Source organism: Dendrobates tinctorius, unplaced genomic scaffold (assembly GCF_039654945.1).
Source record: "Dendrobates tinctorius isolate UK_male_01 unplaced genomic scaffold, ASM3965494v1 ptg000019l, whole genome shotgun sequence".
Classification (NCBI taxonomy): Eukaryota; Metazoa; Chordata; class Amphibia; order Anura; family Dendrobatidae; genus Dendrobates; species Dendrobates tinctorius.
The window spans coordinates 93,975,779-93,999,568 of NW_027361687.1; positions in this window are offsets into that span (position 1 = coordinate 93,975,779).

Here is a 23,790-nt window from a genome sequence, read left to right on the forward strand (position 1 = left end):
CTATTGAATAATGAATGTTTTGAATTTTCTCCAAAAGTAAAGTAGTTGCAAACTCATCCTTTTAGAAACTTGTTTGGGCTGTTGAGAGGAGTAAAAAACCATCAAAAATTTCAATCCTGCATGATTTTACCAAGAAATGTGATTCTTCATTCAAAACGCTGGTTTTTGCTATTGGGCTCTATTGAATAATGAATGTTTTGAATTTTCTCCAAAAGTAAAGTAGTTGCAAACTCATGCTTTTAGAGACTTGTTTGGGCTCATGAGAGGAGTAGAAAAACATCAAAAATTTCAGTCCTGCATGATTCTACCAAGAAATGTGTGTTCATTCAAACCGCTGGTTTTTGATAGTTTGGGCCCTATTGAATAATGAATGTTTTGAATTTTCTCCAAAAGTAAAGTAGTTGCAAACTCATGCTTTTAGAGACTTGTTTGGGCTCATGAGAGGAGTAGAAAAACATCAAAAATTTCAGTCCTGCATGATTCTACCAAGAAATGTGTGTTCATTGAAACCGCTGGTTTTTGATAGTTTGGGCCCTATTGAATAATGAATGTTTTGAATTTTCTCCAAAAGTAAAGTAGTTGCAAACTCATCCTTTTAGAAACTTGTTTGGGCTGTTGAGAGGAGTAAAAAACCATCAAAAATTTCAATCCTGCATGATTCTACCAAGAAATGTGATTCTTCATTCAAAACGCTGGTTTTTGCTATTGGGCTCTATTGAATAATGAATGTTTTGAATTTTCTCCAAAAGTAAAGTAGTTGCAAACTCATGCTTTTAGAGACTTGTTTGGGCTCATGAGAGGAGTAGAAAAACATCAAAAATTTCAGTCCTGCATGATTCTACCAAGAAATGTGTGTTCATTGAAACCGCTGGTTTTTGATAGTTTGGGCCCTATTGAATAATGAATGTTTTGAATTTTCTCCAAAAGTAAAGTAGTTGCAAACTCATCCTTTTAGAAACTTGTTTGGGCTGTTGAGAGGAGTAAAAAACCATCAAAAATTTCAATCCTGCATGATTCTACCAAGAAATGTGATTCTTCATTCAAAACGCTGGTTTTTGCTATTGGGCTCTATTGAATAATGAATGTTTTGAATTTTCTCCAAAAGTAAAGTAGTTGCAAACTCATGCTTTTAGAGACTTGTTTGGGCTCATGAGAGGAGTAGAAAAACATCAAAAATTTCAGTCCTGCATGATTCTACCAAGAAATGTGTGTTCATTGAAACCGCTGGTTTTTGATAGTTTGGGCCCTATTGAATAATGAATGTTTTGAATTTTCTCCAAAAGTAAAGTAGTTGCAAACTCATCCTTTTAGAAACTTGTTTGGGCTGTTGAGAGGAGTAAAAAGCCATCAAAAATTTCAATCCTGCATGATTCTACCAAGAAATGTGATTCTTCATTCAAAACGCTGGTTTTTGCTATTGGGCTCTATTGAATAATGAATGTTTTGAATTTTCTCCAAAAGTAAAGTAGTTGCAAACTCATGCTTTTAGAGACTTGTTTGGGCTCATGAGAGGAGTAGAAAAACATCAAAAATTTCAGTCCTGCATGATTCTACCAAGAAATGTGTGTTCATTCAAACCGCTGGTTTTTGATAGTTTGGGCCCTATTGAATAATGAATGTTTTGAATTTTCTCCAAAAGTAAAGTAGTTGCAAACTCATCCTTTTAGAAACTTGTTTGGGCTGTTGAGAGGAGTAAAAAACCATCAAAAATTTCAATCCTGCATGATTTTACCAAGAAATGTGATTCTTCATTCAAAACGCTGGTTTTTGCTATTGGGCTCTATTGAATAATGAATGTTTTGAATTTTCTCCAAAAGTAAAGTAGTTGCAAACTCATGCTTTTAGAGTCTTGTTTGGGCTCATGAGAGGAGTAGAAAAACATCAAAAATTTCAGTCCTGCATGATTCTACCAAGAAATGTGTGTTCATTGAAACCGCTGGTTTTTGATAGTTTGGGCCCTATTGAATAATGAATGTTTTGAATTTTCTCCAAAAGTAAAGTAGTTGCAAACTCATCCTTTCAGAAACTTGTTTGGGCTGTTGAGAGGAGTAAAAAACCATCAAAAATTTCAATCCTGCATGATTCTACCAAGAAATGTGATTCTTCATTCAAAACGCTGGTTTTTGCTATTGGGCTCTATTGAATAATGAATGTTTTGAATTTTCTCCAAAAGTAAAGTAGTTGCAAACTCATGCTTTTAGAGACTTGTTTGGGCTCATGAGAGGAGTAGAAAAACATCAAAAATTTCAGTCCTGCATGATTCTACCAAGAAATGTGTGTTCATTGAAACCGCTGGTTTTTGATATTTTGGGCCCTATTGAATAATGAATGTTTTGAATTTTCTCCAAAAGTAAAGTAGTTGCAAACTCATCCTTTTAGAAACTTGTTTGGGCTGTTGAGAGGAGTAAAAAACCATCAAAAATTTCAATCCTGCATGATTCTACCAAGAAATGTGATTCTTCATTCAAAACGCTGGTTTTTGCTATTGGGCTCTATTGAATAATGAATGTTTTGAATTTTCTCCAAAAGTAAAGTAGTTGCAAACTCATGCTTTTAGAGACTTGTTTGGGCTCATGAGAGGAGTAGAAAAACATCAAAAATTTCAGTCCTGCATGATTCTACCAAGAAATGTGTGTTCATTGAAACCGCTGGTTTTTGATAGTTTGGGCCCTATTGAATAATGAATGTTTTGAATTTTCTCCAAAAGTAAAGTAGTTGCAAACTCATCCTTTTAGAAACTTGTTTGGGCTGTTGAGAGGAGTAAAAAGCCATCAAAAATTTCAATCCTGCATGATTCTACCAAGAAATGTGATTCTTCATTCAAAACGCTGGTTTTTGCTATTGGGCTCTATTGAATAATGAATGTTTTGAATTTTCTCCAAAAGTAAAGTAGTTGCAAACTCATGCTTTTAGAGACTTGTTTGGGCTCATGAGAGGAGTAGAAAAACATCAAAAATTTCAGTCCTGCATGATTCTACCAAGAAATGTGTGTTCATTCAAACCGCTGGTTTTTGATAGTTTGGGCCCTATTGAATAATGAATGTTTTGAATTTTCTCCAAAAGTAAAGTAGTTGCAAACTCATCCTTTTAGAAACTTGTTTGGGCTGTTGAGAGGAGTAAAAAACCATCAAAAATTTCAATCCTGCATGATTTTACCAAGAAATGTGATTCTTCATTCAAAACGCTGGTTTTTGCTATTGGGCTCTATTGAATAATGAATGTTTTGAATTTTCTCCAAAAGTAAAGTAGTTGCAAACTCATGCTTTTAGAGTCTTGTTTGGGCTCATGAGAGGAGTAGAAAAACATCAAAAATTTCAGTCCTGCATGATTCTACCAAGAAATGTGTGTTCATTGAAACCGCTGGTTTTTGATAGTTTGGGCCCTATTGAATAATGAATGTTTTGAATTTTCTCCAAAAGTAAAGTAGTTGCAAACTCATCCTTTCAGAAACTTGTTTGGGCTGTTGAGAGGAGTAAAAAACCATCAAAAATTTCAATCCTGCATGATTCTACCAAGAAATGTGATTCTTCATTCAAAACGCTGGTTTTTGCTATTGGGCTCTATTGAATAATGAATGTTTTGAATTTTCTCCAAAAGTAAAGTAGTTGCAAACTCATGCTTTTAGAGACTTGTTTGGGCTCATGAGAGGAGTAGAAAAACATCAAAAATTTCAGTCCTGCATGATTCTACCAAGAAATGTGTGTTCATTGAAACCGCTGGTTTTTGATAGTTTGGGCCCTATTGAATAATGAATGTTTTGAATTTTCTCCAAAAGTAAAGTAGTTGCAAACTCATCCTTTTAGAAACTTGTTTGGGCTGTTGAGAGGAGTAAAAAACCATCAAAAATTTCAATCCTGCATGATTTTACCAAGAAATGTGATTCTTCATTCAAAACGCTGGTTTTTGCTATTGGGCTCTATTGAATAATGAATGTTTTGAATTTTCTCCAAAAGTAAAGTAGTTGCAAACTCATGCTTTTAGAGACTTGTTTGGGCTCATGAGAGGAGTAGAAAAACATCAAAAATTTCAGTCCTGCATGATTCTACCAAGAAATGTGTGTTCATTGAAACCGCTGGTTTTTGATAGTTTGGGCCCTATTGAATAATGAATGTTTTGAATTTTCTCCAAAAGTAAAGTAATTGCAAACTCATCCTTTTAGAAACTTGTTTGGGCTGTTGAGAGGAGTAAAAAACCATCAAAAATTTCAATCCTGCATGATTCTACCAAGAAATGTGATTCTTCATTCAAAACGCTGGTTTTTGCTATTGGGCTCTATTGAATAATGAATGTTTTGAATTTTCTCCAAAAGTAAAGTAGTTGCAAACTCATGCTTTTAGAGACTTGTTTGGGCTCATGAGAGGAGTAGAAAAACATCAAAAATTTCAGTCCTGCATGATTCTACCAAGAAATGTGTGTTCATTGAAACCGCTGGTTTTTGATAGTTTGGGCCCTATTGAATAATGAATGTTTTGAATTTTCTCCAAAAGTAAAGTAGTTGCAAACTCATCCTTTTAGAAACTTGTTTGGGCTGTTGAGAGGAGTAAAAAGCCATCAAAAATTTCAATCCTGCATGATTCTACCAAGAAATGTGATTCTTCATTCAAAACGCTGGTTTTTGCTATTGGGCTCTATTGAATAATGAATGTTTTGAATTTTCTCCAAAAGTAAAGTAGTTGCAAACTCATGCTTTTAGAGACTTGTTTGGGCTCATGAGAGGAGTAGAAAAACATCAAAAATTTCAGTCCTGCATGATTCTACCAAGAAATGTGTGTTCATTGAAACCGCTGGTTTTTGATAGTTTGGGCCCTATTGAATAATGAATGTTTTGAATTTTCTCCAAAAGTAAAGTAGTTGCAAACTCACCCTTTTAGAAACTTGTTTGGGCTGTTGAGAGGAGTAAAAAACCATCAAAAATTTCAATCCTGCATGATTTTACCAAGAAATGTGATTCTTCATTCAAAACGCTGGTTTTTGCTATTGGGCTCTATTGAATAATGAATGTTTTGAATTTTCTCCAAAAGTAAAGTAGTTGCAAACTCATGCTTTTAGAGACTTGTTTGGGCTCATGAGAGGAGTAGAAAAACATCAAAAATTTCAGTCCTGCATGATTCTACCAAGAAATGTGTGTTCATTCAAACCGCTGGTTTTTGCTATTGGGCTCTATTGAATAATGAATGTTTTGAATTTTCTCCAAAAGTAAAGTAGTTGCAAACTCATGCTTTTAGAGACTTGTTTGGGCTCATGAGAGGAGTAGAAAAACATCAAAAATTTCAGTCCTGCATGATTCTACCAAGAAATGTGTGTTCATTGAAACCGCTGGTTTTTGATAGTTTGGGCCCTATTGAATAATGAATGTTTTGAATTTTCTCCAAAAGTAAAGTAGTTGCAAACTCATCCTTTTAGAAACTTGTTTGGGCTGTTGAGAGGAGTAAAAAGCCATCAAAAATTTCAATCCTGCATGATTCTACCAAGAAATGTGATTCTTCATTCAAAACGCTGGTTTTTGCTATTGGGCTCTATTGAATAATGAATGTTTTGAATTTTCTCCAAAAGTAAAGTAGTTGCAAACTCATGCTTTTAGAGACTTGTTTGGGCTCATGAGAGGAGTAGAAAAACATCAAAAATTTCAGTCCTGCATGATTCTACCAAGAAATGTGTGTTCATTGAAACCGCTGGTTTTTGATAGTTTGGGCCCTATTGAATAATGAATGTTTTGAATTTTCTCCAAAAGTAAAGTAGTTGCAAACTCATCCTTTTAGAAACTTGTTTGGGCTGTTGAGAGGAGTAAAAAACCATCAAAAATTTCAATCCTGCATGATTTTACCAAGAAATGTGATTCTTCATTCAAAACGCTGGTTTTTGCTATTGGGCTCTATTGAATAATGAATGTTTTGAATTTTCTCCAAAAGTAAAGTAGTTGCAAACTCATGCTTTTAGAGACTTGTTTGGGCTCATGAGAGGAGTAGAAAAACATCAAAAATTTCAGTCCTGCATGATTCTACCAAGAAATGTGTGTTCATTCAAACCGCTGGTTTTTGATAGTTTGGGCCCTATTGAATAATGAATGTTTTGAATTTTCTCCAAAAGTAAAGTAGTTGCAAACTCATCCTTTTAGAAACTTGTTTGGGCTGTTGAGAGGAGTAAAAAACCATCAAAAATTTCAATCCTGCATGATTCTACCAAGAAATGTGATTCTTCATTCAAAACGCTGGTTTTTGCTATTGGGCTCTATTGAATAATGAATGTTTTGAATTTTCTCCAAAAGTAAAGTAGTTGCAAACTCATGCTTTTAGAGACTTGTTTGGGCTCATGAGAGGAGTAGAAAAACATCAAAAATTTCAGTCCTGCATGATTCTACCAAGAAATGTGTGTTCATTGAAACCGCTGGTTTTTGATAGTTTGGGCCCTATCGAATAATGAATGTTTTGAATTTTCTCCAAAAGTAAAGTAGTTGCAAACTCATCCTTTTAGAAACTTGTTTGGGCTGTTGAGAGGAGTAAAAAACCATCAAAAATTTCAATCCTGCATGATTCTACCAAGAAATGTGATTCTTCTTTCAAAACGCTGGTTTTTGCTATTGGGCTCTATTGAATAATGAATGTTTTGAATTTTCTCCAAAAGTAAAGTAGTTGCAAACTCATGCTTTTAGAGACTTGTTTGGGCTCATGAGAGGAGTAGAAAAACATCAAAAATTTCAGTCCTGCATGATTCTACCAAGAAATGTGTGTTCATTGAAACCGCTGGTTTTTGATAGTTTGGGCCCTATTGAATAATGAATGTTTTGAATTTTCTCCAAAAGTAAAGTAGTTGCAAACTCATCCTTTTAGAAACTTGTTTGGGCTGTTGAGAGGAGTAAAAAACCATCAAAAACTTCAATCCTGCATGATTCTACCAAGAAATGTGATTCTTCATTCAAAACGCTGGTTTTTGCTATTGGGCTCTATTGAATAATGAATGTTTTGAATTTTCTCCAAAAGTAAAGTAGTTGCAAACTCATGCTTTTAGAGACTTGTTTGGGCTCATGAGAGGAGTAGAAAAACATCAAAAATTTCAGTCCTGCATGATTCTACCAAGAAATGTGTGTTCATTGAAACCGCTGGTTTTTGATAGTTTGGGCCCTATTGAATAATTAATGTTTTGAATTTTCTCCAAAAGTAAAGTAGTTGCAAACTCATCCTTTTAGAAACTTGTTTGGGCTGTTGAGAGGAGTAAAAAACCATCAAAAATTTCAATCCTGCATGATTCTACCAAGAAATGTGATTCTTCATTCAAAACGCTGGTTTTTGCTATTGGGCTCTATTGAATAATGAATGTTTTGAATTTTCTCCAAAAGTAAAGTAGTTGCAAACTCATGCTTTTAGAGACTTGTTTGGGCTCATGAGAGGAGTAGAAAAACATCAAAAATTTCAGTCCTGCATGATTCTACCAAGAAATGTGTGTTCATTGAAACCGCTGGTTTTTGATAGTTTGGGCCCTATTGAATAATGAATGTTTTGAATTTTCTCCAAAAGTAAAGTAGTTGCAAACTCATCCTTTTAGAAACTTGTTTGGGCTGTTGAGAGGAGTAAAAAACCATCAAAAATTTCAATCCTGCATGATTCTACCAAGAAATGTGATTCTTCATTCAAAACGCTGGTTTTTGCTATTGGGCTCTATTGAATAATGAATGTTTTGAATTTTCTCCAAAAGTAAAGTAGTTGCAAACTCATGCTTTTAGAGACTTGTTTGGGCTCATGAGAGGAGTAGAAAAACATCAAAAATTTCAGTCCTGCATGATTCTACCAAGAAATGTGTGTTCATTGAAACCGCTGGTTTTTGATAGTTTGGGCCCTATTGAATAATGAATGTTTTGAATTTTCTCCAAAAGTAAAGTAGTTGCAAACTCATCCTTTTAGAAACTTGTTTGGGCTGTTGAGAGGAGTAAAAAGCCATCAAAAATTTCAATCCTGCATGATTCTACCAAGAAATGTGATTCTTCATTCAAAACGCTGGTTTTTGCTATTGGGCTCTATTGAATAATGAATGTTTTGAATTTTCTCCAAAAGTAAAGTAGTTGCAAACTCATGCTTTTAGAGACTTGTTTGGGCTCATGAGAGGAGTAGAAAAACATCAAAAATTTCAGTCCTGCATGATTCTACCAAGAAATGTGTGTTCATTCAAACCGCTGGTTTTTGATAGTTTGGGCCCTATTGAATAATGAATGTTTTGAATTTTCTCCAAAAGTAAAGTAGTTGCAAACTCATCCTTTTAGAAACTTGTTTGGGCTGTTGAGAGGAGTAAAAAACCATCAAAAATTTCAATCCTGCATGATTTTACCAAGAAATGTGATTCTTCATTCAAAACGCTGGTTTTTGCTATTGGGCTCTATTGAATAATGAATGTTTTGAATTTTCTCCAAAAGTAAAGTAGTTGCAAACTCATGCTTTTAGAGTCTTGTTTGGGCTCATGAGAGGAGTAGAAAAACATCAAAAATTTCAGTCCAGCATGATTCTACCAAGAAATGTGTGTTCATTGAAACCGCTGGTTTTTGATAGTTTGGGCCCTATTGAATAATGAATGTTTTGAATTTTCTCCAAAAGTAAAGTAGTTGCAAACTCATCCTTTCAGAAACTTGTTTGGGCTGTTGAGAGGAGTAAAAAACCATCAAAAATTTCAATCCTGCATGATTCTACCAAGAAATGTGATTCTTCATTCAAAACGCTGGTTTTTGCTATTGGGCTCTATTGAATAATGAATGTTTTGAATTTTCTCCAAAAGTAAAGTAGTTGCAAACTCATGCTTTTAGAGACTTGTTTGGGCTCATGAGAGGAGTAGAAAAACATCAAAAATTTCAGTCCTGCATGATTCTATTAAGAAATGTGTGTTCATTGAAACCGCTGGTTTTTGATAGTTTGGGCCCTATTGAATAATGAATGTTTTGAATTTTCTCCAAAAGTAAAGTAGTTGCAAACTCATCCTTTTAGAAACTTGTTTGGGCTGTTGAGAGGAGTAAAAAACCATCAAAAATTTCAATCCTGCATGATTCTACCAAGAAATGTGATTCTTCATTCAAAACGCTGGTTTTTGCTATTGGGCTCTATTGAATAATGAATGTTTTGAATTTTCTCCAAAAGTAAAGTAGTTGCAAACTCATGCTTTTAGAGACTTGTTTGGGCTCATGAGAGGAGTAGAAAAACATCAAAAATTTCAGTCCTGCATGATTCTACCAAGAAATGTGTGTTCATTGAAACCGCTGGTTTTTGATAGTTTGGGCCCTATTGAATAATGAATGTTTTGAATTTTCTCCAAAAGTAAAGTAGTTGCAAACTCATCCTTTTAGAAACTTGTTTGGGCTGTTGAGAGGAGTAAAAAGCCATCAAAAATTTCAATCCTGCATGATTCTACCAAGAAATGTGATTCTTCATTCAAAACGCTGGTTTTTGCTATTGGGCTCTATTGAATAATGAATGTTTTGAATTTTCTCCAAAAGTAAAGTAGTTGCAAACTCATGCTTTTAGAGACTTGTTTGGGCTCATGAGAGGAGTAGAAAAACATCAAAAATTTCAGTCCTGCATGATTCTACCAAGAAATGTGTGTTCATTCAAACCGCTGGTTTTTGATAGTTTGGGCCCTATTGAATAATGAATGTTTTGAATTTTCTCCAAAAGTAAAGTAGTTGCAAACTCATCCTTTTAGAAACTTGTTTGGGCTGTTGAGAGGAGTAAAAAACCATCAAAAATTTCAATCCTGCATGATTTTACCAAGAAATGTGATTCTTCATTCAAAACGCTGGTTTTTGCTATTGGGCTCTATTGAATAATGAATGTTTTGAATTTTCTCCAAAAGTAAAGTAGTTGCAAACTCATGCTTTTAGAGTCTTGTTTGGGCTCATGAGAGGAGTAGAAAAACATCAAAAATTTCAGTCCTGCATGATTCTACCAAGAAATGTGTGTTCATTGAAACCGCTGGTTTTTGATAGTTTGGGCCCTATTGAATAATGAATGTTTTGAATTTTCTCCAAAAGTAAAGTAGTTGCAAACTCATCCTTTCAGAAACTTGTTTGGGCTGTTGAGAGGAGTAAAAAACCATCAAAAATTTCAATCCTGCATGATTCTACCAAGAAATGTGATTCTTCATTCAAAACGCTGGTTTTTGCTATTGGGCTCTATTGAATAATGAATGTTTTGAATTTTCTCCAAAAGTAAAGTAGTTGCAAACTCATGCTTTTAGAGACTTGTTTGGGCTCATGAGAGGAGTAGAAAAACATCAAAAATTTCAGTCCTGCATGATTCTACCAAGAAATGTGTGTTCATTGAAACCGCTGGTTTTTGATAGTTTGGGCCCTATTGAATAATGAATGTTTTGAATTTTCTCCAAAAGTAAAGTAGTTGCAAACTCATCCTTTTAGAAACTTGTTTGGGCTGTTGAGAGGAGTAAAAAACCATCAAAAATTTCAATCCTGCATGATTTTACCAAGAAATGTGATTCTTCATTCAAAACGCTGGTTTTTGCTATTGGGCTCTATTGAATAATGAATGTTTTGAATTTTCTCCAAAAGTAAAGTAGTTGCAAACTCATGCTTTTAGAGACTTGTTTGGGCTCATGAGAGGAGTAGAAAAACATCAAAAATTTCAGTCCTGCATGATTCTACCAAGAAATGTGTGTTCATTCAAACCGCTGGTTTTTGATAGTTTGGGCCCTATTGAATAATGAATGCTTTGAATTTTCTCCAAAAGTAAAGTAGTTGCAAACTCATCCTTTTAGAAACTTGTTTGGGCTGTTGAGAGGAGTAAAAAACCATCAAAAATTTCAATCCTGCATGATTCTACCAAGAAATGTGATTCTTCATTCAAAACGCTGGTTTTTGCTATTGGGCTCTATTGAATAATGAATGTTTTGAATTTTCTCCAAAAGTAAAGTAGTTGCAAACTCATGCTTTTAGAGACTTGTTTGGGCTCATGAGAGGAGTAGAAAAACATCAAAAATTTCAGTCCTGCATGATTCTACCAAGAAATGTGTGTTCATTGAAACCGCTGGTTTTTGATAGTTTGGGCCCTATTGAATAATGAATGTTTTGAATTTTCTCCAAAAGTAAAGTAGTTGCAAACTCATCCTTTTAGAAACTTGTTTGGGCTGTTGAGAGGAGTAAAAAGCCATCAAAAATTTCAATCCTGCATGATTCTACCAAGAAATGTGATTCTTCATTCAAAACGCTGGTTTTTGCTATTGGGCTCTATTGAATAATGAATGTTTTGAATTTTCTCCAAAAGTAAAGTAGTTGCAAACTCATGCTTTTAGAGACTTGTTTGGGCTCATGAGAGGAGTAGAAAAACATCAAAAATTTCAGTCCTGCATGATTCTACCAAGAAATGTGTGTTCATTCAAACCGCTGGTTTTTGATAGTTTGGGCCCTATTGAATAATGAATGTTTTGAATTTTCTCCAAAAGTAAAGTAGTTGCAAACTCATCCTTTTAGAAACTTGTTTGGGCTGTTGAGAGGAGTAAAAAACCATCAAAAATTTCAATCCTGCATGATTTTACCAAGAAATGTGATTCTTCATTCAAAACGCTGGTTTTTGCTATTGGGCTCTATTGAATAATGAATGTTTTGAATTTTCTCCAAAAGTAAAGTAGTTGCAAACTCATGCTTTTAGAGTCTTGTTTGGGCTCATGAGAGGAGTAGAAAAACATCAAAAATTTCAGTCCTGCATGATTCTACCAAGAAATGTGTGTTCATTGAAACCGCTGGTTTTTGATAGTTTGGGCCCTATTGAATAATGAATGTTTTGAATTTTCTCCAAAAGTAAAGTAGTTGCAAACTCATCCTTTCAGAAACTTGTTTGGGCTGTTGAGAGGAGTAAAAAACCATCAAAAATTTCAATCCTGCATGATTCTACCAAGAAATGTGATTCTTCATTCAAAACGCTGGTTTTTGCTATTGGGCTCTATTGAATAATGAATGTTTTGAATTTTCTCCAAAAGTAAAGTAGTTGCAAACTCATGCTTTTAGAGACTTGTTTGGGCTCATGAGAGGAGTAGAAAAACATCAAAAATTTCAGTCCTGCATGATTCTACCAAGAAATGTGTGTTCATTGAAACCGCTGGTTTTTGATAGTTTGGGCCCTATTGAATAATGAATGTTTTGAATTTTCTCCAAAAGTAAAGTAGTTGCAAACTCATCCTTTTAGAAACTTGTTTGGGCTGTTGAGAGGAGTAAAAAACCATCAAAAATTTCAATCCTGCATGATTTTACCAAGAAATGTGATTCTTCATTCAAAACGCTGGTTTTTGCTATTGGGCTCTATTGAATAATGAATGTTTTGAATTTTCTCCAAAAGTAAAGTAGTTGCAAACTCATGCTTTTAGAGACTTGTTTGGGCTCATGAGAGGAGTAGAAAAACATCAAAAATTTCAGTCCTGCATGATTCTACCAAGAAATGTGTGTTCATTCAAACCGCTGGTTTTTGATAGTTTGGGCCCTATTGAATAATGAATGCTTTGAATTTTCTCCAAAAGTAAAGTAGTTGCAAACTCATCCTTTTAGAAACTTGTTTGGGCTGTTGAGAGGAGTAAAAAACCATCAAAAATTTCAATCCTGCATGATTCTACCAAGAAATGTGATTCTTCATTCAAAACGCTGGTTTTTGCTATTGGGCTCTATTGAATAATGAATGTTTTGAATTTTCTCCAAAAGTAAAGTAGTTGCAAACTCATGCTTTTAGAGACTTGTTTGGGCTCATGAGAGGAGTAGAAAAACATCAAAAATTTCAGTCCTGCATGATTCTACCAAGAAATGTGTGTTCATTGAAACCCCTGGTTTTTGATAGTTTGGGCCCTATTGAATAATGAATGTTTTGAATTTTCTCCAAAAGTAAAGTAATTGCAAACTCATCCTTTTAGAAACTTGTTTGGGCTGTTGAGAGGAGTAAAAAACCATCAAAAATTTCAATCCTGCATGATTCTACCAAGAAATGTGATTCTTCATTCAAAACGCTGGTTTTTGCTATTGGGCTCTATTGAATAATGAATGTTTTGAATTTTCTCCAAAAGTAAAGTAGTTGCAAACTCATGCTTTTAGAGACTTGTTTGGGCTCATGAGAGGAGTAGAAAAACATCAAAAATTTCAGTCCTGCATGATTCTACCAAGAAATGTGTGTTCATTCAAACCGCTGGTTTTTGATAGTTTGGGCCCTATTGAATAATGAATGTTTTGAATTTTCTCCAAAAGTAAAGTAGTTGCAAACTCATCCTTTTAGAAACTTGTTTGGGCTGTTGAGAGGAGTAAAAAGCCATCAAAAATTTCAATCCTGCATGATTCTACCAAGAAATGTGATTCTTCATTCAAAACGCTGGTTTTTGCTATTGGGCTCTATTGAATAATGAATGTTTTGAATTTTCTCCAAAAGTAAAGTAGTTGCAAACTCATGCTTTTAGAGACTTGTTTGGGCTCATGAGAGGAGTAGAAAAACATCAAAAATTTCAGTCCTGCATGATTCTACCAAGAAATGTGTGTTCATTGAAACCGCTGGTTTTTGATAGTTTGGGCCCTATTGAATAATGAATGTTTTGAATTTTCTCCAAAAGTAAAGTAGTTGCAAACTCATCCTTTTAGAAACTTGTTTGGGCTGTTGAGAGGAGTAAAAAACCATCAAAAATTTCAATCCTGCATGATTTTACCAAGAAATGTGATTCTTCATTCAAAATGCTGGTTTTTGCTATTGGGCTCTATTGAATAATGAATGTTTTGAATTTTCTCCAAAAGTAAAGTAGTTGCAAACTCATGCTTTTAGAGACTTGTTTGGGCTCATGAGAGGAGTAGAAAAACATCAAAAATTTCAGTCCTGCATGATTCTACCAAGAAATGTGTGTTCATTCAAACCGCTGGTTTTTGCTATTGGGCTCTATTGAATAATGAATGTTTTGAATTTTCTCCAAAAGTAAAGTAGTTGCAAACTCATGCTTTTAGAGACTTGTTTGGGCTCATGAGAGGAGTAGAAAAACATCAAAAATTTCAGTCCTGCATGATTCTACCAAGAAATGTGTGTTCATTGAAACCGCTGGTTTTTGATAGTTTGGGCCCTATTGAATAATGAATGTTTTGAATTTTCTCCAAAAGTAAAGTAGTTGCAAACTCATCCTTTTAGAAACTTGTTTGGGCTGTTGAGAGGAGTAAAAAACCATCAAAAATTTCAATCCTGCATGATTCTACCAAGAAATGTGATTCTTCATTCAAAACGCTGGTTTTTGCTATTGGGCTCTATTGAATAATGAATGTTTTGAATTTTCTCCAAAAGTAAAGTAGTTGCAAACTCATGCTTTTAGAGACTTGTTTGGGCTCATGAGAGGAGTAGAAAAACATCAAAAATTTCAGTCCTGCATGATTCTACCAAGAAATGTGTGTTCATTGAAACCGCTGGTTTTTGATAGTTTGGGCCCTATTGAATAATGAATGTTTTGAATTTTCTCCAAAAGTAAAGTAGTTGCAAACTCATCCTTTTAGAAACTTGTTTGGGCTGTTGAGAGGAGTAAAAAACCATCAAAAATTTCAATCCTGCATGATTTTACCAAGAAATGTGATTCTTCATTCAAAACGCTGGTTTTTGCTATTGGGCTCTATTGAATAATGAATGTTTTGAATTTTCTCCAAAAGTAAAGTAGTTGCAAACTCATGCTTTTAGAGACTTGTTTGGGCTCATGAGAGGAGTAGAAAAACATCAAAAATTTCAGTCCTGCATGATTCTACCAAGAAATGTGTGTTCATTCAAACCGCTGGTTTTTGATAGTTTGGGCCCTATTGAATAATGAATGTTTTGAATTTTCTCCAAAAGTAAAGTAGTTGCAAACTCATCCTTTTAGAAACTTGTTTGGGCTGTTGAGAGGAGTAAAAAACCATCAAAAATTTCAATCCTGCATGATTCTACCAAGAAATGTGATTCTTCATTCAAAACGCTGGTTTTTGCTATTGGGCTCTATTGAATAATGAATGTTTTGAATTTTCTCCAAAAGTAAAGTAGTTGCAAACTCATGCTTTTAGAGACTTGTTTGGGCTCATGAGAGGAGTAGAAAAACATCAAAAATTTCAGTCCTGCATGATTCTACCAAGAAATGTGTGTTCATTGAAACCGCTGGTTTTTGATAGTTTGGGCCCTATTGAATAATGAATGTTTTGAATTTTCTCCAAAAGTAAAGTAGTTGCAAACTCATCCTTTTAGAAACTTGTTTGGGCTGTTGAGAGGAGTAAAAAACCATCAAAAATTTCAATCCTGCATGATTCTACCAAGAAATGTGATTCTTCTTTCAAAACGCTGGTTTTTGCTATTGGGCTCTATTGAATAATGAATGTTTTGAATTTTCTCCAAAAGTAAAGTAGTTGCAAACTCATGCTTTTAGAGACTTGTTTGGGCTCATGAGAGGAGTAGAAAAACATCAAAAATTTCAGTCCTGCATGATTCTACCAAGAAATGTGTGTTCATTGAAACCGCTGGTTTTTGATAGTTTGGGCCCTATTGAATAATGAATGTTTTGAATTTTCTCCAAAAGTAAAGTAGTTGCAAACTCATCCTTTTAGAAACTTGTTTGGGCTGTTGAGAGGAGTAAAAAACCATCAAAAATTTCAATCCTGCATGATTCTACCAAGAAATGTGATTCTTCATTCAAAACGCTGGTTTTTGCTATTGGGCTCTATTGAATAATGAATGTTTTGAATTTTCTCCAAAAGTAAAGTAGTTGCAAACTCATGCTTTTAGAGACTTGTTTGGGCTCATGAGAGGAGTAGAAAAACATCAAAAATTTCAGTCCTGCATGATTCTACCAAGAAATGTGTGTTCATTGAAACCGCTGGTTTTTGATAGTTTGGGCCCTATTGAATAATGAATGTTTTGAATTTTCTCCAAAAGTAAAGTAGTTGCAAACTCATTCTTTTTAGAAACTTTTTTCGTCTGTTGAGAGGAGTAAAAAACCATCAAAAATTTCAATCCTGCATGATTCTACCAAGAAATGTGATTCTTCATTCAAAACGCTGGTTTTTGCTATTGGGCTCTATTGAATAATGAATGTTTTGAATTTTCTCCAAAAGTAAAGTAGTTGCAAACTCATGCTTTTAGAGACTTGTTTGGGCTCATGAGAGGAGTAGAAAAACATCAAAAATTTCAGTCCTGCATGATTCTACCAAGAAATGTGTGTTCATTGAAACCGCTGGTTTTTGATAGTTTGGGCCCTATTGAATAATGAATGTTTTGAATTTTCTCCAAAAGTAAAGTAGTTGCAAACTCATCCTTTTAGAAACTTGTTTGGGCTGTTGAGAGGAGTAAAAAACCATCAAAAATTTCAATCCTGCATGATTTTACCAAGAAATGTGATTCTTCATTCAAAACCTGATTTTTGCTATTGGGCTCTATTGAATAGTGAATGTTTTGAATTTTCTCCAAAAGTAAAGTAGTTGCAAACTCATGCTTTTAGAGACTTGTTTGGGCTCATGAGAGGAGTAGAAAAACATCAAAAATTTCAGTCCTGCATGATTCTACCAAGAAATGTGTTCATTCAAACCGCTGGTTTTTGATAGTTTGGGCCCTATTGAATAATGAATGTTTTGAATTTTCTCCAAAAGTAAAGTAGTTGCAAACTCATCCTTTTAGAAACTTGTTTGGGCTGTTGAGAGGAGTAAAAAACCATCAAAAATTTCAATCCTGCATGATTCTACCAAGAAATGTGATTCTTCATTCAAAACGCTGGTTTTTGCTATTGGGCTCTATTGAATAATGAATGTTTTGAATTTTCTCCAAAAGTAAAGTAGTTGCAAACTCATGCTTTTAGAGACTTGTTTGGGCTCATGAGATGAGTAGAAAAACATCAAAAATTTCAGTCCTGCATGATTCTACCAAGACATGTGTGTTCATTGAAACGGCTGGTTTTTGATAGTTTGGGCCCTATTGAATAATGAATGTTTTGAATTTTCTCCAAAAGTAAAGTAGTTGCAAACTCATCCTTTTAGAAACTTGTTTGGGCTGTTGAGAGGAGTAAAAAACCATCAAAAATTTCAATCCTGCATGATTCTACCAAGAAATGTGATTGTTCATTCAAAACGCTGGTTTTTGCTATTGGGCTCTATTGAATAATGAATGTTTTGAATTTTCTCCAAAAGTAAAGTAGTTGCAAACTCATGCTTTTAGAGACTTGTTTGGGCTCATGAGAGGAGTAGAAAAACATCAAAAATTTCAGTCCTGCATGATTCTACCAAGAAATGTGTGTTCATTCAAACCGCTGGTTTTTGATAGTTTGGGCCCTATTGAATAATGAATGTTTTGAATTTTCTCCAAAAGTAAAGTAGTTGCAAACTCATGCTTTTAGAGACTTGTTTGGGCTCATGAGAGGAGTAGAAAAACAACAAAAATTTCAGTCCTGCACGATTCTACCAAGAAATGTGTGTTCATGGAACCCGCTGGTTTTTGATAGTTTGGGCCCTATTGAATAATGAATGTTTTGAATTTTCTCCAAAAGTAAAGTAGTTGCAAACTCATCCTTTTAGAAACTTGTTTGGGCTGTTGAGAGGAGTAAAAAACCATCAAAAATTTCAATCCTGCATGATTCTACCAAGAAATGTGATTCTTCATTCAAAACGCTGGTTTTTGCTATTGGGCTCTATTGAATAATGAATGTTTTGAATTTTCTCCAAAAGTAAAGTAGTTGCAAACTCATGCTTTTAGAGACTTGTTTGGGCTCATGAGATGAGTAGAAAAACATCAAAAATTTCAGTCCTGCATGATTCTACCAAGACATGTGTGTTCATTGAAACGGCTGGTTTTTGATAGTTTGGGCCCTATTGAATAATGAATGTTTTGAATTTTCTCCAAAAGTAAAGTAGTTGCAAACTCATCCTTTTAGAAACTTGTTTGGGCTGTTGAGAGGAGTAAAAAACCATCAAAAATTTCAATCCTGCATGATTCTACCAAGAAATGTGATTCTTCATTCAAAACGCTGGTTTTTGCTATTGGGCTCTATTGAATAATGAATGTTTTGAATTTTCTCCAAAAGTAAAGTAGTTGCAAACTCATGCTTTTAGAGACTTGTTTGGGCTCATGAGATGAGTAGAAAAACATCAAAAATTTCAGTCCTGCATGATTCTACCAAGACATGTGTGTTCATTGAAACGGCTGGTTTTTGATAGTTTGGGCCCTATTGAATAATGAATGTTTTGAATTTTCTCCAAAAGTAAAGTAGTTGCAAACTCATCCTTTTAGAAACTTGTTTGGGCTGTTGAGAGGAGTAAAAAAACATCAAAAATTTCAATCCTGCATGATTCTACCAAGAAATGTGATTCTTCATTCAAAACGCTGGTTTTTGCTATTGGGCTCTATTGAATAATGAATGTTTTGAATTTTCTCCAAAAGTAAAGTAGTTGCAAACTCATGCTTTTAGAGACTTGTTTGGGCTCATGAGAGGAGTAGAAAAACATCAAAAATTTCAGTCCTGCATGATTCTACCAAGAAATGTGTGTTCATTCAAATCGCTGGTTTTTGATAGTTTGGGCCCTATTGAATAATGAATGTTTTGAATTTTCTCCAAAAGTAAAGTAGTTGCAAACTCATCCTTTTAGAGACTTGTTTGGGCTCATGAGAGGAGTAGAAAAACATAAAAAATTTCAGTCCTGCATGATTCTACCAAGAAATGTGTGTTCATTGAAACCGCTGGTTTTTGATAGTTTGGGCCCTATTGAATAATGAATGTTTTGAATTTTCTCCAAAAGTAAAGTAGTTGCAAACTCATCCTTTTAGAAACTTGTTTGGGCTGTTGAGAGGAGTAAAAAACCATCAAAAATTTCAATCCTGCATGATTCTACCAAGAAATGTGATTCTTCATTCAAAACGCTGGTTTTTGCTATTGGGCTCTATTGAATAATGAATGTTTTGAATTTTCTCCAAAAGTAAAGTAGTTGCAAACTCATGCTTTTAGAGACTTGTTTGGGCTCATGAGATGAGTAGAAAAACATCAAAAATTTCAGTCCTGCATGATTCTACCAAGACATGTGTGTTCATTGAAACGGCTGGTTTTTGATAGTTTGGGCCCTATTGAATAATGAATGTTTTGAATTTTCTCCAAAAGTAAAGTAGTTGCAAACTCATCCTTTTAGAAACTTGTTTGGGCTGTTGAGAGGAGTAAAAAACCATCAAAAATTTCAATCCTGCATGATTCTACCAAGAAATGTGATTGTTCATTCAAAACGCTGGTTTTTGCTATTGGGCTCTATTGAATAATGAATGTTTTGAATTTTCTCCAAAAGTAAAGTAGTTGCAAACTCATGCTTTTAGAGACTTGTTTGGGCTCATGAGAGGAGTAGAAAAACATCAAAAATTTCAGTCCTGCATGATTCTACCAAGAAATGTGTGTTCATTCAAACCGCTGGTTTTTGATAGTTTGGGCCCTATTGAATAATGAATGTTTTGAATTTTCTCCAAAAGTAAAGTAGTTGCAAACTCATGCTTTTAGAGACTTGTTTGGGCTCATGAGAGGAGTAGAAAAACAACAAAAATTTCAGTCCTGCACGATTCTACCAAGAAATGTGTGTTCATGGAACCCGCTGGTTTTTGATAGTTTGGGCCCTATTGAATAATGAATGTTTTGAATTTTCTCCAAAAGTAAAGTAGTTGCAAACTCATCCTTTTAGAAACTTGTTTGGGCTGTTGAGAGGAGTAAAAAACCATCAAAAATTTCAATCCTGCATGATTCTACCAAGAAATGTGATTCTTCATTCAAAACGCTGGTTTTTGCTATTGGGCTCTATTGAATAATGAATGTTTTGAATTTTCTCCAAAAGTAAAGTAGTTGCAAACTCATGCTTTTAGAGACTTGTTTGGGCTCATGAGATGAGTAGAAAAACATCAAAAATTTCAGTCCTGCATGATTCTACCAAGACATGTGTGTTCATTGAAACGGCTGGTTTTTGATAGTTTGGGCCCTATTGAATAATGAATGTTTTGAATTTTCTCCAAAAGTAAAGTAGTTGCAAACTCATCCTTTTAGAAACTTGTTTGGGCTGTTGAGAGGAGTAAAAAACCATCAAAAATTTCAATCCTGCATGATTCTACCAAGAAATGTGATTCTTCATTCAAAACGCTGGTTTTTGCTATTGGGCTCTATTGAATAATGAATGTTTTGAATTTTCTCCAAAAGTAAAGTAGTTGCAAACTCATGCTTTTAGAGACTTGTTTGGGCTCATGAGATGAGTAGAAAAACATCAAAAATTTCAGTCCTGCATGATTCTACCAAGACATGTGTGTTCATTGAAACGGCTGGTTTTTGATAGTTTGGGCCCTATTGAATAATGAATGTTTTGAATTTTCTCCAAAAGTAAAGTAGTTGCAAACTCATCCTTTTAGAAACTTGTTTGGGCTGTTGAGAGGAGTAAAAAAACATCAAAAATTTCAATCCTGCATGATTCTACCAAGAAATGTGATTCTTCATTCAAAACGCTGGTTTTTGCTATTGGGCTCTATTGAATAATGAATGTTTTGAATTTTCTCCAAAAGTAAAGTAGTTGCAAACTCATGCTTTTAGAGACTTGTTTGGGCTCATGAGAGGAGTAGAAAAACAACAAAAATTTCAGTCCTGCATGATTCTACCAAGAAATGTGTGTTCATTCAAATCGCTGGTTTTTGATAGTTTGGGCCCTATTGAATAATGAATGTTTTGAATTTTCTCCAAAAGTAAAGTAGTTGCAAACTCATCCTTTTAGAGACTTGTTTGGGCTCATGAGAGGAGTAGAAAAACATAAAAAATTTCAGTCCTGCATGATTCTACCAAGAAATGTGTGTTCATTGAAACCGCTGGTTTTTGATAGTTTGGGCCCTATTGAATAATGAATGTTTTGAATTTTCTCCAAAAGTAAAGTAGTTGCAAGCTCATCCTTTTAGAAACTTGTTTGGGCTGTTGAGAGGAGTAAAAAACCATCAAAAATTTCAATCCTGCATGATTCTACCAAGAAATGTGATTCTTCATTCAAAACGCTGGTTTTTGCTATTGGGCTCTATTGAATAATGAATGTTTTGAATTTTCTCCAAAAGTAAAGTAGTTGCAAACTCATGCTTTTAGAGACTTGTTTGGGCTCATGAGAGGAGTAGAAAAACATCAAAAATTTCAGTCCTGCATGATTCTACCAAGAAATGTGTGTTCATTGAAACCGCTGGTTTTTGATAGTTTGGGCCCTATTGAATAATGAATGTTTTGAATTTTCTCCAAAAGTAAAGTAGTTGCAAACTCATCCTTTTAGAAACTTGTTTGGGCTGTTGAGAGGAGTAAAAAATCATCAAAAATTTCAATCCTGCATGATTCTACCAAGAAATGTGATTCTTCATTCAAAACGCTGGTTTTTGCTATTGGGCTCTATTGAATAATGAATGTTTTGAATTTTCTCCAAAAGTAAAGTAGTTGCAAACTCATGCTTTTAGAGACTTGTTTGGGCTCATGAGAGGAGTAGAAAAACATCAAAAATTTCAGTCCTGCATGATTCTACCAAGAAATGTGTGTTCATTCAAACCGCTGGTTTTTGATAGTTTGGGCCCTATTGAATAATGAATGTTTTGAATTTTCTCCAAAAGTAAAGTAGTTGCAAACTCATGCTTTTAGAGACTTGTTTGGGCTCATGAGAGGAGTAGAAAAACATCAAAAATTTCAGTCCTGCATGATTCTACCAAGAAATGTGTGTTCATGGAAACCGCTGGTTTTTGATAGTTTGGGCCCTATTGAATAATGAATGTTTTGAATTTTCTCCAAAAGTAAAGTAGTTGCAAACTCATCCTTTTAGAAACTTGTTTGGGCTGTTGAGAGGAGTAAAAAACCATCAAAAATTTCAATCCTGCATGATTCTACCAAGAAATGTGATTCTTCATTCAAAACGCTGGTTTTTGCTATTGGGCTCTATTGAATAATGAATGTTTTGAATTTTCTCCAAAAGTAAAGTAGTTGCAAACTCATGCTTTTAGAGACTTGTTTGGGCTCATGAGATGAGTAGAAAAACATCAAAAATTTCAGTCCTGCATGATTCTACCAAGACATGTGTGTTCATTGAAACGGCTGGTTTTTGATAGTTTGGGCCCTATTGAATAATGAATGTTTTGAATTTTCTCCAAAAGTAAAGTAGTTGCAAACTCATCCTTTTAGAAACTTGTTTGGGCTTTTGAGAGGAGTAAAAAACCATCAAAAATTTCAATCCTGCATGATTCTACCAAGAAATGTGATTCTTCATTCAAAACGCTGGTTTTTGCTATTGGGCTCTATTGAATAATGAATGTTTTGAATTTTCTCCAAAAGTAAAGTAGTTGCAAACTCATGCTTTTAGAGACTTGTTTGGGCTCATGAGAGGAGTAGAAAAACATCAAAAATTTCAGTCCTGCATGATTCTACCAAGACATGTGTGTTCATTGAAACGGCTGGTTTTTGATAGTTTGGGCCCTATTGAATAATGAATGTTTTGAATTTTCTCCAAAAGTAAAGTAGTTGCAAACTCATCCTTTTAGAAACTTGTTTGGGCTGTTGAGAGGAGTAAAAAAACATCAAAAATTTCAATCCTGCATGATTCTACCAAGAAATGTGATTCTTCATTCAAAACGCTGGTTTTTGCTATTGGGCTCTATTGAATAATGAATGTTTTGAATTTTCTCCAAAAGTAAAGTAGTTGCAAACTCATGCTTTTAGAGACTTGTTTGGGCTCATGAGAGGAGTAGAAAAACATCAAAAATTTCAGTCCTGCATGATTCTACCAAGAAATGTGTGTTCATTCAAACCGCTGGTTTTTGATAGTTTGGGCCCTATTGAATAATGAATGTTTTGAATTTTCTCCAAAAGTAAATTAGTTGCAAACTCATGCTTTTAGAGACTTGTTTGGGCTCATGAGAGGAGTAGAAAAACATCAAAAATTTCAGTCCTGCATGATTCTACCAAGAAATGTGTGTTCATTGAAACCGCTGGTTTTTGATAGTTTGGGCCCTATTGAATAATGAATGTTTTGAATTTTCTCCAAAAGTAAAGTAGTTGCAAACTCATCCTTTTAGAAACTTGTTTGGGCTGTTGAGAGGAGTAAAAAACCATCAAAAATTTCAATCCTGCATGATTTTACCAAGAAATGTGATTCTTCATTCAAAACGCTGGTTTTTGCTATTAGGCTCTATTGAATAATGAATGTTATGAATTTTCTCCAAAAGTAAAGTAGTTGCAAACTCATGCTTTTAGAGACTTGTTTGGGCTCATGAGAGGAGTAGAAAAACATCAAAAATTTCAGTCCTGCATGATTCTACCAAGAAATGTGTGTTCATTCAAACCGCTGGTTTTTGATAGTTTGGGCCCTATTGAATAATGAATGTTTTGAATTTTCTCCAAAAGTAAAGTAGTTGCAAACTCATCCTTTTAGAAACTTGTTTGGGCTGTTGAGAGGAGTAAAAAACCATCAAAAATTTCAATCCTGCATGATTCTACCAAGAAATGTGATTCTTCATTCAAAACGCTGGTTTTTGCTATTGGGCTCTATTGAATAATGAATGTTTTGAATTTTCTCCAAAAGTAAAGTAGTTGCAAACTCATGCTTTTAGAGACTTGTTTGGGCTCATGAGAGGAGTAGAAAAACATCAAAAATTTCAGTCCTGCATGATTCTACCAAGAAATGTGTGTTCATTCAAACCGCTGGTTTTTGATAGTTTGGGCCCTATTGAATAATGAATGTTTTGAATTTTCTCCAAAAGTAAAGTAGTTGCAAACTCATGCTTTTAGAGACTTGTTTGGGCTCATGAGAGGAGTAGAAAAACATCAAAAATTTCAGTCCTGCAT